At 49.0% G+C, this 15,857-nt stretch overlaps 1 long non-coding RNA gene across 1 annotated transcript in view; it reads right to left on the bottom strand.

The window, feature by feature from the left end:
- Positions 1-276: 276 nt before the first annotated feature.
- The window catches only part of LOC121017519 (uncharacterized), a 71,927-nt gene continuing 56,346 nt past the window's right edge, over positions 277-15,857 (bottom strand). The window contains exon 5 of the long non-coding RNA XR_005784793.1: positions 277-573. This is a non-coding gene — a long non-coding RNA (uncharacterized LOC121017519). The remainder of the gene's footprint in view (positions 574-15,857) is intronic.

Here is a 15,857-nt window from a genome sequence, read left to right as displayed (position 1 = left end):
CAATGGATAAATAGACAAAGAAAATGTGGTGTGTGTGTGTGTGTGTGTGTGTGAGATATGTGTGGTTTATATATATATATAAAATGGAATATCATTCAACCTTAAAATGATAAGGCACGATGCCATTTGTGACAACACGGATGAACACTTTGAGGGCATTGTGCTAAGTGAAATAAGTCAGACAGAGAAAGACAAATATGATACGATCTCACTCACATGTGGAATAAGAAAGAAGAGTCAAACTCATAGAAACGGAGAGTAGAATGGTGGTGGTCAGGGCTGGGGGTGGGGGAAATGGGCAGACCCATTGGTCAAAGGGCACAAACTTCCAATGATGGCATGGCTACGTTCTGGGGATCTTGTGTTGAACATGGTGACTGTAGTTAACAACATCATATTATATACTTGAAAGTTGCTACGAGAGTAGATCTTGAATGTTCTCACCGTCCCCGCCAAACACCATCGTAATTATGTGATGTGATGGATACGGTAACTAACCTGGTCGTGGGAATCATTTCGTAATGTATACTCGTACTTTCCGGGTTGTTGGTCCGTTGTCTTCTAGCACCAGTGCTGCCAATGAGAAGATAGAACCCAATTTGACTTTTGTCAAATTGACAAGATTGTAGGCAATGGACAGATTGTAGGCAATCTGTTTCCTTTTATTTTTGTCTGCTTTTTAGGACTTCCCTTTTATCCTTGACGTTTTGAAATTTCCCAGCGGTGCTCTGTAGGTGCTTATGTGTTTCATGCATTCTGATCAACTTCCAGTGAACTCACTCAACCCCGATACTCGTGTGTTTATTTAACTGTGGATAATTTTATTATTAATTTTTTCTCCCCTTCATTCCCACAATTCTCTGCACATGAAATTCATATTAGGTGGCTCTTGGAATGGTTTGATTATCCAGGAAGGAATTCGTTTTTAGCTGTATCAGTGTACTGGTCACCTGATCTGTTGAGTTTTGAGGTTTTAATATCGTATTTTAAACTTCTTTGACTTGTGTTAAGCGTCTGATTCTTGGCTTCGGCTCAGGTCACCATCTCCTGATTCGTGGGATTGAGCCCCACGTCGGGATCTGTGCTGACAGCTCAGAGCCTGGAGCCTGCTTCGGATTCTGTGTCTCCCTCTATCTCTGCCCCTCCCCTGCTTACGTGCACTCTCTCTCTCTCTCTCAAAATACATAAACATGAAAAAAAAATAAGTTTCTTCGACTTGTAATTGGTCCTTTTGTAAAACTCATTCCCCTTCCACCTCCACTTCTATGCACATTTCTGCTTTACTCTCACCAGGTGTTCTGTATCTGGGGCAACAAAAAACTTTATGAGAAAACAGAAACCTTTTCAGTGTTACCAAGTATTTCAAATAGCTTGAAAATTATGCATCCGCAGTTGACCTTCACCCTGGTCAAGTGCGGGAAGATCTGAAGGAAGCAACGCAACCAGAAGGGCTGCTGTCTGAAAAAAAATTACTCCTGTCAAGGCTAACGTTACCGATCTTGAGATTCATTTTAAGCTGAAGCAGCACGGGACTTACTCTATTCCCCAAAGAGGGACAAGTAAGCTAAGCAGACATTGTCTACAGAGATTCAGGAACTCTGCCATTGCTATTCTGACTTGTCACACAGCCCTATCCGTAAGCCTAATTTTAGAAGCGTTCCTTGTTACAAAACCAGGACATTCTGTTTTCGTTCAAAAAGGAATGACACACAAGTCAGTTCAGCTGCTTTTAATTCATAAAACAGATTTAAATTTAGCTGAGGAAATAGAGATGTTAATTACGGCATTATTTATAATAGCACACATTGGAAACAACCCAAATGGTCAAAAAGAAGGAAAGGAGAAAATAGATCATGCTACATTCAATCAAAGTATATTATGCAGACATCAAAAATGAGAGCTATGAGGAGTCAGTGGCAAGATGAAAAACACTCATATAAGGTTAAGTGAAAAACGGGACATAAAATTATATACGTCTACAAATTATACATAAAAATGTATCATTATGCGCATGTAAAATACACTTGAAAGTAGGGAAATACAAAAGAAATATAAAATATAAAAGAAAAGGCAATGAACTGGGATGCTTTCCTAAGAGGGAATCTTTTTATTTTTATTTTATTTTATTCATTTTAAAACATTTTATTTTTTATTTATTTTAATGTTTATTTTTGAGAGAGAGAGAGAGAGAAACAGCATGAGTGAGGGAGGGGCAGAGAGAGAGGGAGACACAGAATCGGAAGCAGGCTCCAGGCTCTGAGTCATCAGCACAGAGCCCGATGCGGGGCTCGAACTCACGGACCGCGAGATCGTGACCTGAGCTGAAGCCGGACGCCCAACCGAGCCACCCAGGCGCCCCGAAAGATTTTATTTTTAAGCAATCTCCACATCCAATGTGAGGCTCAAACTCACAACCCTGAGATCAAGAGTGACGTGCCCCTCCAACAGCCAGCCAGGCGCCCCTTGTTTGCTTTTTAACGCTGAAGTTTTGTAACCTGAGCTTAAAGTATTAAATCATTTAGGAGAATATTTACCAGAGGTACGGAATGTGATAGAGAAGTCAGTGGACAGCCGGGAATTCTGGGTTCTGCTCTGGGCTTGGAGCGTCCCTGAATGGCTTTAGCTTTTGTGTTGTCTTTGGGCTATTTGTTGTTGTCTTTTCCCCTATAGTGTGTCATATCCTGTGTACTTCTTATTTTTTATTTTATTTTATTATTTATTAATATTTTTTATTTTTGGGAGAGAGAGTGCGAGGGGAGAGGGGTAGAGAGAGAGAGAGAGAGAGAGAGAGAGAGAGAGACTCTTAAACAGGCTCCATGGTCAGTGCAGAGCCCAACTTGAGGCTCGATCCCACGACTCCGGGAATATGACCTGAGCCAAAATCAACAGCCGGTTGCTCAACCAACTGAGCCACCCAGGCGTCCCATATCCTGTGAACTTTCTATACTTCGAAAAACCTTCTAAAGTTCTGCTGTAGTACTATTATGTGTTTATTTTCTTTAAACTATATTTTCTGCCATTTTATGGGATTTGGAATCAGAGGACAGTGACACTTCAGTATGTCATTTTGTTATGTCTCCATTGTTTATTTTTCATAGACTAATCGCAGTCTGTGTTCTTCGAATGGCATTTCTCCCATAAATCTTTGTTTCTTTTAAACCATAAAGCCTCATTCAGTTGTTTCTAGAAACTTAACCCGTGAAGCCAGGCATAGGATAGTATGCCTTTGTAACTCAACTTTAAGATTTATTTCAGCCTTTAGTAATTTCTCGCCTCTTTGAGTTAAATGAACGTCCTATTGCTCATGGTATTGATTATGGATCTAGATTCTGGCTCTTTGTTCCACACAGCCTGGGTAGGAGGAAATGTTCAGCACTGATTATGTGACATCACACCGAAAGTCACAATGCGTGGGCTCTGCTTTTAGCCGAGGCTCCAGCTTACGGAGCAATTTAATCTCGCCGTATCAAGTTTGGTTTTACTTGACAACGTATTTCACGATGAACCACCCCCTGTATTGGGCAGCCCGGGACCCATTCCTTAAAAAACAAACAAACAAACAAACAAACACAGCGTCAGTGGGTAAATGTTCATGGGACTAAACTGTGGGTGATTAAGATGGTGGTTCCATAGCGGTCCACTTTTGAAAATGTGGCTACTAGAAAAATGTAAAATCACATATGTAGCTTACGTTGACATCTTGCGTTGTATTTATATTAGGGCTGAAATAGAGAACCCAGAAATCGATCCATATGCATACGACTGATTTTTTTTAGCCTTTGAAAAAAATGTTTATTTATTTATTTTGAGAGAGAGAGAAGGAAAAAATAGGAGTGGGGGAGGGGCGGAGAGAGAGACTGTGCTGTCAGCGCAGAGGGCACAAAAATGATACAAAAGCAAATTATGAAACTTAAAGACATTGATATGGACGTTAGAAGACATTTAAAACTTCCTGTTACAAAACCATTAAGTAAACAACAGGGATCACTGGAGGGGTTTTTCATTTGTTTGCCACATTTGTAATATGTAGATTTTACAAAGGGCTCTGGTGATACAGATCTTGTTACAGCTCGATGATAAGAAGATGAATTGCCAAATATTTGAAAAGACAATTCACAAAAGGTGATACTGTTGGAAGACAGCTCCTCATGGGTTTCTTGTATTCCTGCATGGTCCAGGCCACCTGCACAAAGAACACGCTGGAATAGCAAGGCCTGTGCTGGAGGCGAGAGACGCTCCCACCGGAGAAACGTAGAGAAATACCTCCCTGGTGATGTCTCCGGATAGGAAAGATAAAATCTCCTTCCCCTTCTTGAAATATTTGCTTACGTTCCGGGGGAACGAATAATGTTTCTCTTCAGAGAGGAGGACAAGCAGATACGCCAGCAGCTTCACGGAAGTTCAGAGGCTTTCGAGTTTAGGGTCCTGTGGCGCCTGCACCCCACTGCACGTACGGATAACCTGGCCCTCGGTGCCTGGCCCTGTGGGGATTAGGGTGGCACACATGATGCTGCTCTGTTTATCGTTCTTGCTGTGAGTAGTAACCCCTCCCTGTCTCTGACCCAGGGGTCTTGTGTCCTTCTGCTAGGATATGGATATAAAATTATGGCAAACCAAGCACTTGGGACGCAAGTTCGGTAAAATCCCAGGCCCTTCCCAGATTCGGACTTAACACTTTTGGCAATGAGGCTGGGCTACTGGGCTTCTGGACGAGGCAGATGAGGGCCCTGAAGACCAACTGGGGGGACCTGAGGGAAGTTCAGGAGAACTGGTACTTGACACAGTGACCATCCTGTATGGTCAGGCGGGTGACACGGTGTCCTCTGGTTTACTGCCCGCAGATAGGATGGTTTGGAGGTGGCCGTGGGGTGGAAGCAAGTAGCCCACATGGGGTTTTGGGTGTTGCCCTCTCCTGCAGGTAGAGGGAAAGGGTTGTGCGTCCCAGGGCTGGAGAGGGCGTTGGGTGGATTGTGGACATTGGAAGACCGGTCGGTTGAGCCGCAAGCGGTGGTCGTGCTGTTGAAGCCTGAATGCCAGAGACTCGTTCTCCGTGTCGCCCTCTGTCCCTCGGTGGCTTTCGGGGTTCAGGGTGGGGCCGAGGTCTCCTCGTGCCAAAGGAGGACTGGAAGCCTGGACATTCTGTGAGGAGAGCATCTCAACTTCTCTTTCTCTGTTGGCCATGGGTACCTGGGTCACCGCCATACCTGGTCCTGCGGGGGAAGGGGCACCGGGCGTGGTGGGGGAGAGAAGGTACTGTGACGGTTTATTTCATGCGTCACCTAGGAGGCTGGTTTTAGATGAGATTCACATTGAAAGTGGTGAACGCTGAGTAGGCGGGCCGCCCTCCAAATGTGGGAAAGCTGTATGTGCAGAACCGAAGTGCGTTAAGCCCCTGCCGTTCGCTGCCATCGATGGATCGGCATCTTGCAGGAATGCCTTTAGCTGTAGGGGACGGACCAAGCATGAAGACATTGCTAACTGCAGTCCCTGGGCTCCAAAGGGAGGCAGGCTTCCCCAGGAGGACCTGTGGGGTTTTGGACTTGTGGCTTTGGCTTGCCTACTAGATACATGACTTTTGAAAAGCAGCTATTAATACCTTGCTACTGACCTTTTTCTGAAACTGAACGCCTGACCTCTAGATGTCTGGGATTCTCTGCCCGACATTCCTATTTTGGGGGGAGTGAGGAGCCCTGAAGACAGCAGACGGTCTTGTATGAGAACGTGGCCGCCGGTCTCCCACTCCGCTGCCTTTAGCAAAGGAGTCACTGGCTGTTTTGGGGTCCTTCATTCACAAAATTTCCCCCAAACACCTGCGCTTGGCTAAGCGGACACCCGCCAGTGTCTCACAGGGGAACACGGCCTCAGCATGGGCCGTGCAGGCTGAGCACGGACAGGTCTGTTCCACCAGTGAGGGGAGCTCAGACTCTCAGACCAGGGCAGGTCAAGGACACCCCGATTTCAGGTCATGAACTGTGGAAACAGATCACGATTGCTGAGTGAGCTGGCTGGGTCCCTCCTGGAGGTGGGACAGGGCGGGACAGGATTCCTGCCATGGATGGTAAGGTCTGCGTTCACCGGGCACTCGCTGTGTTCTCCGAGGAGACCCACGGGAAGCACGTGGTGGACGGGGCTTGAGACTTGTCTTCAGTATTTCACAAACAAGGCCGTGTGAACATCCAAGGGCATGACTTCTGTGCATGAGGGGAGGTGTGCATCCAAAGAGACGGAGCTCTGGGGTTGCAGGGTGTGAGAATTGAAAACCTTGGGAGACGCTGATAAATTACTTTCCAAAGCAGGATAAAATGTGCTGTTTTTCCTTGTGCTTTTTAGTCTATGGCTTAAGATATATTTTCCTAAAACGTAGAGTGTCTGGCTTATGTTTCGTAACAGTGTTTTCATTTGAAAAGCTCTAGTGCCGCCTAGCACCTGATATGTCGTTTTCCACTCGGAAACACTTCCCGAGCACCTACTCTCCGCCGGGTGCTGTCCTAGATGTGAAAATGCAGCCGGAAGCAAAACAAAGCCCCTCTCCCTCGGAGCTCCAGCTGGGAGTGGGTCAAGTCAGCAGCACAACGCACGCTAGCGGAACGGAGGTCGGGCAGTGGCGGGAGCCAGGAAGAGAAGTAGACGCGGTCGAGGGGGCGGGGAGCGCGAGGGGGTAGGGGGCGCAGTCTTCTCTAATGTGGTGCCATACGCACTCAGAGCAGTACACGTCCGGGAGAGTCCACATAAGTGGCCCCAGCCAGAGGCCGTGCATAGAGGACCATGGATTTGGATGGACCCCAGACCCTTCCTGGACCAAGCTGACAACAGTTGCCAGACCAGGGAGCAACAGGGCTTTTTTTTTTTTTTTTTAATGTTTACTTATCTATTTAGAGAGAGCGAGAGTGAGCGAGAGCATGTACGCAGGGGAGGGGCAGAGAAAGGGAGAGAGAGAATCCCAAGCAGGCTCCACTCAGGCAGCACAGAGCCCGACGTGGGACTCGACCTCACGAACCATCAGATCATGACCTGAGCCGAAATCAAGATCGATGCTTAACCACCTGGGCCCCACAGGTGCCCCACAACAGGGCTGGTTTTAACCAATGGTGCACACACCGAGGGGATCATTCCGTTCTGTCCACGGCAGAAGTTGTCAATTGTTCATCAGCAACCCCCTGTCTGGGATTTAAACCTTGCCTTTCCGCTCAGGGCTTTTCCTCATGGGCACACACTCCTCTGCCTTTTGAACAGACTTGACTTTGTGCATTTTATTTAAGCTCTGATTAGTCTTTGTTTTCATTTTTGACGGTATCCATGCCGATCTAAATAAAATAAAGACACAAAGAGTCAAAGATGTGAAAGGGTCCGAAGTAATTTTTATTCATCTGCAAAGCCTTGCACGTAAGATTAGCTTAATTTCGGTGTCTTTGTTGTCTGTGGCCTCTGAGTGATCGGCTGCCGATCCCTGCTGAAATGTGGTGCCCCGGCGGGCTCCCACCCTGGCGGTCGTGCCATCAAAGATGACCGCCAACAGAAACTAACTCCCCAAAGGCTTTCCAAGCAGGTCTCTCAGACAGTGGAAGGCCAGACAAATGTCTCCACGACACTCAGGAAACCAGAGAGAATTTACTTTCCATAAGAGCAGGTGAACCGCTAGAGGTTTGCGCTGGGCTTCCAGCTGCCTGGGCTTCGGAGGCACGTCATTCTGGTGCTGACGGAGCCTCTGCGAGGCTACTCCGGATGCCCGGTGAGTGGAAACGCACGGAGCCAAGAGCTGAGCCATGATTCGACAACGTTTGCTCACGACGCTGAAGACGGCAGTGAACGTAGTATCACTTGGGGCACAGACGGTGTCCTCGTGGTCTCCAGTATTACACTGTGCTCTTCAATAAGGTACGACATGGAAAATACTGTCTGATGCCTCGTACTTCTAAGTGGAACGTATATACTATGCTGCACTCTGATGTTACTTAATTTTGACGCGTTATGTTTATAACTTGATGATGATATAACGTGACACAACATGGCACAACATAATATAATACGACACAATATGATATTCATAGGATTACTTGGTTGTTTGGGCATCTCAATCCTTGGAGGAAGAGCTTTAAATCAGATAGAAAGAGCAGAAATCCAATTTGATTGTTAAATAGCTGGGATTTAATCCACCCAAACTTTGCTCGCTAATTAGGCTAGAAGTGTGCTTCTTGAACTCTAATGAGCAAATAAATCAATGGTGATCCTGTTTAAGATGCGCAGTCTGGTTCAGAGCGTCTGGGGCGGGCCCTGAGAACCTGTGTGTCTGACCGGCTCCCGGGGGGCCGGATACGCTGGCCTGTGGACCACATGCTGAGCAGCAGGGACTTGTGCGTCTCCGTGGCCAGCCTGGAGACGCCGTGTGCCTGGTGTGGGTCCTGCGGGTTGAGATCTCTCTCTGCAGCCAGGCAGACCCTCTTGAGCCAAGAGCAGCCCCCACTTTACTCCAGCTGTTCTGTTTTTCTATGCGTTACACCAGACCAAGAACCAGCGGAACCATCTGTATCGTCAAATTCTTTGGATTTCAAGGGACAGAAAACCACAATCCAAGATGATTTTGATGAAAAGGAGGCATGGGTTCCTGCATTTGGAGTGTCTGGGAACAGGCCTGGCTTGAAGCATTTAAGTGGTGTCACCTGGACCCAGTGTTTCTCCACATTCTCCTGGGTCCACGTGGCACCAGGAAGGGGCTGGCTCCCTTGTGTCCACACGAGCGTGGGCTCCTATCCTTCTGTGACGGGCCCCAAACAGCTGGCCACGTCGGACCTCACGTCCTCCAAGCTCCAAGCTCTGACCCAGAATCTTAGCGGTGTGTTGTTGCATCTGATTGGCTCCTGTTGGGTCACATGTGCCCATGACTATACAAATCACAACTGTCAGCGGGGTGCCTGGCTGGCTCAGTCAGTAGAACATGTGACTCTCCTTCTTTCTTTCCTCTTCTTCCTTCCCTTCCCTCCCCTCCCCTCCCCTCCCCTCCCTTCCTTCTTTTATGTTTATTTATTTATTTTTGAGAGAGAGAGAAAGAGAGCCAAGTGGGTGAGAGGCAGAGAGAGGAGGACAGAGGATCCTGTGCTGACAGCAGAGAGCCCGACGTGGGGCTCGAACTCACGAACCTCGAGATCATGACCTGAGCAGGAGTCAGATGCTTAACCGACTGAGACACCTGGGCGCCCCAGAACGTGTGACTCTTGATCTCAGGGTTATGAGTTCGAGCCCCACGTCGAGCACAGGGATAACTTAAAAATAAAATCTTAAAAAAAAAAATCACAATTGTCAGCGATTGTGATTGAATTGTGTCCCCAAAGAGATGTCGAAGCCCTAACCCTTAGTAACTGTGAATGTGACCTTATATGGAAATAGAGTCTTTGCAGATGTATTTAGTCAAGACGAGGTCTCGAGGGTGGCCTGATGACTGGTGTCCTCATAGAAAGGAAAGTTTGGGCACAGGGACCGGAGGGCACACAGGGAGAAGGTGGAGATGGGGGAGATCCCTCCACAAGCCCAAGAAGGCCCAGGGTTGATGGCAAACCACCGGCGGCCAGGAGAGAGGACGGAGCAGACGCCCCTCGCAGCCTCGCAGGACCCAACCCCGCCACCCTGCCCTCAGACACCCGGCCTCCAGACCGGGAGACGGTAGGTGCCGCGGGGTAAGCCACAGGCTCCGTGGCCTCTGTCTTGGCGGGCTCAGGAGACCAATACCCGGGGCAGCGCGGGACCCACCACACTCTCCCGGCACTGTCCTCCGCTCCGTGCCCACCCCCGTGACCACCCCGGGCTGCCCTTCCTTCTCCCCTCTGCGCGCTGCCCTGCTCCTTCAAGCGGCCCATGAGGGACGCTCACCACGTGCTGATTGTCCACCCGGAATCCCCGGGGGCCAGGGGGCAGCTAGGACAAGTGCCTTGGAGGCCCGAGTCTCGGGAAGCCGGCCTGAGCCGTCCCGGCCTCAAGCCTCCCTCGTTTGGGGTGCTCAGCTCGAAACCTTAGCACTCGCTCCTCGCGGCACTGCCTGGACCGTCGCCTCCTCTCATCGTGGCCGCAGCCAGGCCTGGGAGCGGAGGGCCTCCGTCTCGCTCGGGCACCGTAGGCGCACCAACTGCCAACGGGGGTCTAGATTTGGGAGGAGAAAGCTGAGAGCTCCTCTGTGGCCTGTGTGTCAGGAGAGGGACCCGTTTACCCACGACGTCTTTCCTCTCCACATCCCGCCATTGTTCACGTTTGTATACGGCCCGACGTGCCTCGGCGCGGTTCCCGAGAACCCGGCCTAATTTACGACGTTAGGAGGCACAACCGCTCCTGCTTTGCCGAGAGGTTTAAAGCGAGGAGTTATTAGCGGGAGCGCCGGCTGCTCATCAGCCAGAGGGAAGCGCGGGCACCGCTCCGGGGCTGGTGCTGTGTGTGACAGCTCGCCCGCCAGCCCCCTGCCTGCTGCCGGCCACAGGCCCCTGCCACGGGTCTTCTCAGGCTGAGGGACAGGGGCTCCGTTCTTGCTCAGCCCGTAGGACTCTGGCCACACGCGTGGCTGGCGAGTCCCTCTGTGCAAGTCCCAGGGCTCTCCCCCGACTCCGGCTGCCAGGACTAAGAGACGAAAAGCTTACGCTAATGGTGGGGAGGGGGAGGGCCCTCCCTCTCCAAAGAGCCTTGGAACAGGATAAGAACTCGGTCAACCAAACATCAAATCGGCATTTTATTTGCCCAAAAAGGACACCGAGCTTACCATTGAGGCAAGGCTGGCTTTTTTCCTCCAGGCAGAATGGGTGGCTAGATAGGGCTGCGTGGGAACAGCGGTGGACTCAGGAAGAGCGTAAGTGATGACAGACACCTGCACAAGCAGCTAACATTGCTCCCCTCGAGTGCCCCCTTCTGTGGGCTTCCCCAGCCTGCTGCTGTCGGCACTGACCCCGGCCCAGGGGGCGTTGGCGGACATGACGTGAGCAGGAAGTTGAAGCGTGCTTGTGTGACTGAGCATACACTCTTGACCTTGGCCTTCTACCCTGACAGAAGAAGAGCGCCCCCTAAGTCGCTTCTGTCCTGTAACCTGGACCCCAAGTGAATAAAGGGAATCCCAGAGGAGGACAGGGAGAGGCCAGACAGACTCGCGGCTTGAGGAAGCTGGGACCCCCCGACTGAGCCCAGCACAGGCCAATAAATGCAGGTCATCTTTCTCTGCCACTAGATTTTTGTGGCTGCTTGTCAGGCAGCAACAGCCGACCGGTACAGGGGGCAAAGGCCCCGGGAAGGAGTTGAGAGGCGAAACTGTCTTCTGCAGGGGCCCTGCCCCCGTATCAGAGACCACAGCCCACGCGCGGGTTGTTCCAACACCGAACTCTTCTTGCCTCCCTCATTATGATGTGCGGGATAATGAGGTCATTAAACAGCTTTTAGAACTTTCACGTTAGCCGAGTGATGGGATCGTAACCAACACTTTGGCGAGATTTCAAAACCGAAGGAGAGTTGAGGGGTGGGCTCGTCTGTAATAAAATGAAACGACTCAAAGGTTTTAGTTTTCAATTACGAAAAGGTTCTAGTGCCAAAGGCTCAGCTATGCAATCTAGTCCTCAGCTATTTTCACTAATATCTCTTCTGTACCTGACACCCAGATACTCAGTCAGTCAGTGGCCATCAGGGAGCTCTTATCATGGGCAGGGCTGTGTGTGCAGTCGGGGGGTGGGGGGAGGAACAGAAGTGAAAATCCTCCCCACTCTTCGGGAACTTACAACTTAGAATAAACCTGAGCTGCCAAAGAGATCAATTATTCATTTCAAATGCTAAAAGAGCTTTCACAATGGGCTCTTTAGGCACCTTCTTTTTCTAAACCATCGTAATGATTTGTGTTTATTTTAAATAACTTACCAAACATAAAAAGGCACAAAGAAAATACAGATTGCCAGTAATCCTAACACTCAAATAACTGTTAACGTTTTGATGAATAACTTCCCAGGCATTTTTTTCAAGGCATGAACACAGTAATTTTGTACACGCATTTCCTTTTTTTTTTTTTAAGTATTGTATTGTTCTTTTCACTTAACAAGGCATGGCCATCTTTGCGTATCAGTGACCATCGATCTGTAGCATAATTTTAATGGCTGCAAAGTAATCCTTTGCACAGATATGCCACGATTCGCTTCATCAATTTTCCATCAATTTAGAGTGTTTTCTGATTTTCTGGTTATAAAGAGCAATGTAGTTAACACCCTCCTACCTTTGGGTATGTGCAATGGTCCCCTTATGACGTTAAGACAAGTTGTGATGCCTAGAATTCTTAGGCCAAATGTAAGCTTTTTTGTAACAAGCACTGGATATATTTGGGTCCCCTGACTTGCAAGGGCTCAATTGCAAATGCCTTCTCTCAACAAAGTTAGTCATCATGATTAGATGATTATGTCACAATCCAAACATGTCATGGGTCTGAGTCTCTCTCTTGAGGTCCAAGGCTGTTCTTTTCAAGTTTATAAGTTGGTTCCGAAAGCCTGATGCCCTCGTGACTCCGTCAAAAACTTTGAGGGTTGTTCCTTTCAACTAACGTTTGTTAGTCCTTCTCTTCCCTGTGGTAAGGTCCGGCCCGAGGTAGGGACGGCCATGCACGCGCATCCATGGAGGGACTGTCGTGCACGCGCACCTGCGGGAGGGACCCAGGTGCTACTCATCTCTGCTGACTTCGGCTCTAACTTGCTCTGCACACTTTATGCTTCCCCTCCCAGCCCATTGACCCACGATAACGCTTGTTTTCAGCAAACCAGTGCTGATCTCCCATCGCCACACACCTCTTTTTGAGCTGGGAAATTGTGGGTGTTGAAAACACGCAGCCTGTAGACTCACACGTCCCCAATGGTCCGCGATGGTTAAGGCTGCTGGGTTCACCCACCTTCGCTCCCGCCTTGTTTCTGTGGGTACATGGGCGTCAGCTCTCCTGTTTCCCACCCCTTTCCACCCTTCTCTTGTCTTTAAGAGGCACGTCTAAAGCATAAGGCCCACAGAGGTTCAAAATAAAGAGGATGGACGAAAAGGCCTATCAGTAATACACCACCCAAAAGACACTGTACTCGGGTAAACAGTAGGCAGAAAGAGTTCAAGCCAAAACGCGTGGGAAAGCATGAAGCCAGTCTCTGTGCGACAGCACGGGCTCTGTTCAGTGAGAAGGGACGGCCATCCCAGATGTGGAGTATCTAACAAGACAGCCCCATACGGAGGAAGCCAAGAATGGACAGAGCTGCAGGGGAAATGGATAAATCCACCTTTACAATTATTCCAATTATTGGAAGTAATCAGACAGCAAATGAGCAAGGCTATGGGAAATCTGCACGGAGCTGAGCATTGGCCTAATGGGCCCGAATTCAGCCTGAGGGCTGTAGACCAGCCTGGCGCCCACGGGTGGTGAGCGGAGTAGGGGCCGTTGGGTGGCCCCTACCGTCTGACGGGATGGCTTTCAGACAGCCCATGTCGTCCGATGGCATCGCTGTCAACTCAGAAGCTAACACGGAAAGACAAATTAAAAAATGCACACTGGGGGGGGGGGGGCGCCTGGGTGGCTCAGTTGGTTAAGCATCCAACTCTTGGGTTTGGCTCAGGTCATGAGCTCAAAGTATGTGGGTTTGAGCCCCACGTGGGGCTCTGCACTGATGGTGTGGAGCCTGCTTGGGATTCTTCGTCTCTCCCCGCCCCCCCCCCGCCCCTCCCCTGCTCAAGTTCTTTGTCTCTCTCTCAAAATAAATAAACTAAAAAAAATGCACACTGGTTGGGAATTTAATAACGTATGTGGCTGGATAACTTGGGGGTTAGAAAAGAATTCTGGATGGAAGAATAAAAAGAGCCAAAAAGTTGATTATCTTCGGGGGAAAAAAAACCCAAACTAAGGATTGTAGACAAGTTTCTGGAGACACTGATCAAGGCCCAGATAAATCATGTTTTATATGAAGAATTATAATTATGGATGAAGTGGAGATTTAAAAAATAGAAGAATACTATTAACAGACACCGTTGATTTTCGTTCTTCCAGCAACTGTATTTAAAAAATTTTTTTTTCAGCGTTTATTTATTTTTGAGCCAGAGAGAGACAGAGCATGAACGGGGGAGGGTCAGAGAGAGGGAGACACAGAATCCGAAACAGGCTCCAGGCTCTGAGCCGTCAGCCCAGAGCCCGACGCGGGGCTCGAACTCACGGACCGCGAGATCGTGACCTGAGCCGAAGTCTGACGCTTAACCGACTGAGCCCCCCAGGCGCCCCCCAGCAACTGTGTTTTAAAATCTCCTTAACCTTTATTTATTTTTCAGAGAGAGAGAGTGAGAGAGAATGTGTGAGCAGGGGAGGAACAGAGTGACAGGGAGACACAGAATCCAAAGCAGGCTCTAGGCTCCGAGCTGTCAGCACAGAGCCCGACGCAGGGCTCGAACTCACGAACTGTGAGATCATGACCTGAGCCAAAGTTGGACGCTTAACCACCGACTGAGCCACCCAGGCGTCCCCGGTGTCTGTGTTTTATAAAGTCACCATGAACTCTGAGTTAGTGAATGCTGAACCGTGGCTCCCGGGCTGAAGTCGGGTTGTGTCACTGCCAGCCTCTCTGGTCACGACATTTTCATCAGCCGATCAATACATCACCTTGTTTTATGTGCATTTCTGTTTAAAGACACCTTATTGAATATATATTGTTGATTCATTAACATTGAACCCACAGCCAACAGCGCTATAACTCACGCCTGAATCAAGCTTAACTAAGTCGCGTATTTTCTCTGCAAACAGCCTCCTGGCACTTACGAATCCTAGAAAGCATGCTAGCACTGTGCTTTGGGGGCCTTTTAAATAGCAAAAAAGCACAAAAATGCAAAAACCATGGCACCAAATAGATGCAGAAAGGACACTTGTTTGCATAGCAAGAACCAAACTAGAGGCCAAGGGCTGCCTCCCTCGACCGTAGCTAAGAACGTGTGGATTGTGCGAATCCAATCTTTCACTGCTCCCCCCATGTCTGTGGATGACCCCCCAAACTCTGCAGGTGTTTACCTTGAGGTTACAAATAGGTTTTAGTGTGTACGCAAAGTCAGAAATTTGGAATCTGTAAATAAGGAGAATCAACTCTATGTGACAACACTTTTTTTTTTTAGAGCAGTTTTAGGTTCATAACGAAATTGAGAGGGAGGTACAGAGGTTTCCCTAGTGCCCCCCACCCCCAACACAGCGTCCCCACTGTCAACATCACTCACCAGGATGGCACATCTTTTACAGAGGATGGACCGCACAGACGCATCATCACCCAAAGTTCATGGTTCACCTTCAAGTTCGTCCTTGGTGTGGTACGGCCCGTGGGCTTGGACAAATGGATAGTGACGCTCATCCGTCATTATAACATGACACGGGATGTTCGGTGCCCTGAAAACCCTCTGTGCTCTGCGTATTTCTCTCTCCGCCCTCCCCCACCCAAGAAACCACTGATCTTTCTACTGTCTCCGTAGTGTTGCCTTTTCCAGAATGTCATATGGTTGGAATCACACAGTACGAAGCCTTTTCAGACTGCTTCTTTCACTTCAAAATATGCATTTGAGTTTCCTCTATCTCTTTTCGCGGCTTGACGGCTCATTTCTTTTCAGCACTGAATAATATCCTGCTGTCTGGATGGACCGCAGTGTATTTATCCGGCACCTACTGATGGGCATCTCGGTTGCTTCCAAGTTTGGCCGTGGTGAATGAAGCTGCCGTAAACATCTATGAGCAAGCTTTTGTGTGGACGGACCTTTCCCGTCGGTCTGGGTAAACTGCCAAGGAGCGGCACTGCTGGGTCCTACGGTAAGGGTGTGCATGGGTTTGTAAGAAACCACCACACCGTCTTCCACAGCGGCCGTCC

Source organism: Herpailurus yagouaroundi, unplaced genomic scaffold, assembly GCF_014898765.1.
Source record: "Herpailurus yagouaroundi ecotype Mexico unplaced genomic scaffold, PumYag 216, whole genome shotgun sequence".
Taxonomy (NCBI): Eukaryota; Metazoa; Chordata; class Mammalia; order Carnivora; family Felidae; genus Herpailurus; species Herpailurus yagouaroundi.
Note: the sequence above shows the minus strand (reverse complement) of the source record. Positions and strands in the feature narration are given on the sequence as shown.